Below are 4,290 nucleotides of genomic sequence, written 5' to 3'. Positions count from 1 at the left end.
AAAATTTGGAGCTGAGGGTTTCTTTACTATTTTTTTTTTCAACATGAAGGATCATGCCCAAGTTTTTCAGAATGGGCCATATTTATTTAATTTATCCAAGTTCTATTTACATTCCTAGACAGAGTGTTTATACCAGACAATGAGGATTTCATGAAATCACCTCTTTGGATTCAGATGTACTCATTACCAAGGGAGTTTCAGGATGAAGAAATCCTCAAGGGAATTGTGAATGCCCTCAGACATTTTTTAAAGTGTCTAAAGTGACCAAGAAAGTAAGGTATATATCATATACCTGAATATGCATTTATATGAACAGTTATGAAACCCACCTATAATCTATAGATATATATTACTAGAATGCATTATGGAAGAAGACTATTAATTACAAGCATATTCCATTCAGAAGTCGACAATGTCATGAATATGGCAATTTATACTACAATTATTCTTGGATAGCCTTAGAAGCTAATATTAAGTGATCTTTGATCCATGATAATGATGGGTTCACCTTGGTAGAACATAATCATCAAAACCCTAAATTTTCCCCTTCGCATCCAAAGTCTCATTAGACAAAAGACACTAAAACCAATCAATAAGAGTTTTTCACTTCACTTGAACCTTTCAAGCCCCATCCTGTCAAGTCATTTTCAGAAGTTGAAATGAAGGACTTATCTAGCCCTTCCTCATCCTCCATTCCCTCTTCTTTCACCATAGTTTATTTTGTAGCCTCTTTCTATTATTACTTCCCCCTCCACCTTGCCCTCTCCTATGTCTAACATTCCCATGCCTCTACCACCAATCATTCTCTACGTTGTGCAGGAAGGGCCCGATCATTGCCTTGATTAAGCTGAGGACATGGACCTTGATTCTAATAACTTACTTGAATTAGCCAAATCCTAAAAATATAGACCCATTTACACTCTTGGAACATAAAGTTTTCCTTTCGGGCCATGCAGATATGAAATATCGCCATGAAATTTTGAAATTGAATTTAGGAATAATAAGCATTGAGCCACTTGGTGTCTAAACACTCATTAAAAGATCTCACTAAAACCCATTAGGATGAAAAGAAACAAGGTTATAAGAGTATCCTGCAAATCTTACATGAGTTAGGAGGCACATTGGTAAACTTTGGATGAGTCAAGGTAATTACAGAAAGATTTTGTGGCTCCAACAAATCTCAATCATGAAAATAATCTCATGGGATATGTGGGTCCTAAATTGCAAGAGAATTAAAAGGCTAACGAAATAAAAATGGTATTTGGAAAATCACTCAATAATGATGATCCGAGAAACAAAAATATCCAGTGAGGCTCTCAACAATTTAATCAGCAAATGGGGTAAAAAGTCTCAACTAGCTACGATAGATGCACAAGGGAAATCATGGAGCTTTGCCATAATCTCAAATTACCAGGATATTAGGGTTATTAATAATTTTACTTAATATTGTATTCTCACCATACATTTTTAAATATTAAATTCTAGTGACACTTGCCTCTTACCTAATGTCTACGGCTCTAATATTCTAAAAGATAAACCCATGTTCCTCAATTCTATTGCATGTTCCCATAAAATTCTCTCCCCCTCTCCTTGGATTATGGGTGGTGACTTTAACCTCATCAAATATTTAGATGAGAAGCAGGGCGAAATCATAAGGTTCGAGGTAAACATTGCTTTATTTCAAGAAACAATTGGCTCATTGTATCTCATAGACATATTTAACATGAAGAATGGAATTTATAGATGGGATAATTAGCTAGGAAGAAAACAACAAACAGCTTCAAAGTTGGATCAATTTTTAATCTTTGAGGAAATCATGAATTAGGATCTATTCCTAGAGGAATCTATGCTCCCCAACCATGGATCAAATCAGCATCCTATTTGTCTCAATATTGATTTGAAATCTAGGCCATGGAACAAACCTTTCCACTTTGAGAAATTCTAGATGCACCATTTGAACCTCTAAAATGAATATACAACAATGGTGGGGAGAGTTAGGAGGCATGGGCGAGTCGAATATGTATATTCTCCACAAGAAGCTCAAGCACATAAATTGGATACTTAAATGTTGGAATAAGGACAATTTTAGAAATATCCAAGAGGAAAAATATAAATTAGAAAAAAAAATGGAAGAAATCCAACAAGAGAAAATCCTATTTTCGTCCTAATGGAAAGTATTATTCACCCATGGTATTTACTCGTGGTATTCACCCATGGTATTGAATGATGTAACTCAATAAGGCACTTATAATGCTATAAATAAAGGGCCTCGCCTTGCAAAAGGATGGATTGGTCCTCCAAAATGTAGTTTTTTTTTTATCAAGTAAGAGTGGAACCTTCTATTAATCTAGAAAAAATACATAATGTACATAAAGCAGCACCAGCTCTGTGAAAGTTCAACAGGGAGCTGGGTTGGCAAAAACCCAAACCTAACTCCAAAACATGTGAAAAGCCCGAACAAGACTACAAAGGAGCTGTAAACAAAACATCCAAAAAACACCCATGAACAGTCCGCCCTCAAGGCATCACTCTGGACAACTAGCAAACTAGAAACTTGCTGTCCAAATTACTGCGCATGAAATGACCTACTGTGCATCAAATAACTGTTGTGCATCAAAAAACCTGAATGCCTTTGATGACAGGGCCCACAGATCTGAAGGCCCACAAAACTACATCATGTGCCCATTTGAAGGCCCACAAAACTGAATCAAATGACCAACCTTAACCTTCGATTATCTTATTAACTCGAAGACCGTGCGATCCAACCTTCATTGATCCAACGGTCATGAGATGATTTCGGGCCGACACCTTGCCCACACTTTATCTCTTCTTACAGACCCGAAAAGAAACATAGGCCACCTCTCTAAACTATTTCGGGTCCAATTGAAGAAATAACAATCGTGCATCTTTTCCACCCGAAATCCATGGGATGAAGGAGATCCATAGAGGTCTCGTCAACTAGCCCACTCTTTAACTTCCCTAATGGACCCAAAGATTAAATAAGCCACCACACTATAGTTTTTCAGGTCCAATTGGAGAAATAACGATCGTGCAGTTTTCCGCTCAAAATCCATAGGATGAAAGTGATCTCGGCAACTTGCCCACACTTTACCTTTTCATACAAACCCGAAAAGAAATTAGGCCACCATTCTATATTTTTCGAGTCCATTTGTAGAATTAACCTACGAGCATTTTCCAGCCCGAAATCCATAGGATGATGGAGTTCAGGGCAATCTTTGGTTAGGTGCCTGCCATCCTGCCCACTGTTTACCACTTGCTACTTCCCTGTGATTGGTCCACTTTCTTCTGTTTCCATTAGTCTTCTCTCTGCTTATTTCTCATGCTTTGAAAGTACTCCCTATCTTTGGTAGCTTATCTGTGACAGTCTTTATGCAATTTCCCTGGGGGAGTCAACATCTAGTCATATCTTCTATTACTTTTTGAACAGAGTACTCCTTCATTCACCAAACGATCCACTAACCTATTAGCTATTTTGCGCACATGAACAAAATTAAGGGTTATCAGGGCTCTCAGGTGGGATTGTATATGTTGATAGACCTGTAATAACCACCAGTGTTTCGACACTCTTTTTGGTGCTATTCCATTGCATATTTTCTTGATCGAATTAATTATCAATTCAAAGTCAGTTTCATTGATGGTATTATGAAAATTTGATTCAATCAAGATTTCTAGGCATTGCTTTAGGGCCATGAGTTTTGCCATATTATTAGTGGCCTTCCCCAAATGACTATGAAAGATGACTTTTATGTATCCCTGCTCATCTCTTATGACTCCGCCATAACCAGCCACCCCAGGGTTTCCTTTAGAGGCTCCATCTATATTGAATTTCAAAAAACCATGAGGAGGAGGTTGCCAGAAGTCCTTATCTGCTATTACATGTCTTACAATCTTGCTTATGCCCTGGAGGAAAGGCACCTGTAGACCCAAATGTAATAGTATTTATGCATCCTGGCCTTGAGGTGGGTTCTCGGGGGGTTTCTTTAGAAGGGTGCCTACAGTCTCTTTGAGTTGTCTAATGATTAGAGCTATGATACTCTGGGATGAGCTAATTCTGTTCTTGAAAATCTTATTGTTGCATTCTCTCTAGACATCCCAGATTAGAAAGCATGGAACCAGTGTCCAAGCTTTGTTAATTATTTCATTTTCAGAGAAGTTTATCCTCCAATTCTTCAAAGTGATAGTGATACTAAAATTGTCCCTATTCGTTTGTCTAAAGATTGAAGCCACCCATTTCCACAAGGTGGAGGTGAATGGGTAGAGGTTGAGTAG

This window comes from Pinus tabuliformis, chromosome 5_2 (genome assembly GCF_031772625.1).
Source record: "Pinus tabuliformis cultivar Carrire ecotype Pingquan chromosome 5_2, CPIR1, whole genome shotgun sequence".
Classification (NCBI taxonomy): domain Eukaryota; kingdom Viridiplantae; phylum Streptophyta; class Pinopsida; order Pinales; family Pinaceae; genus Pinus; species Pinus tabuliformis.
Note: the sequence above shows the minus strand (reverse complement) of the source record.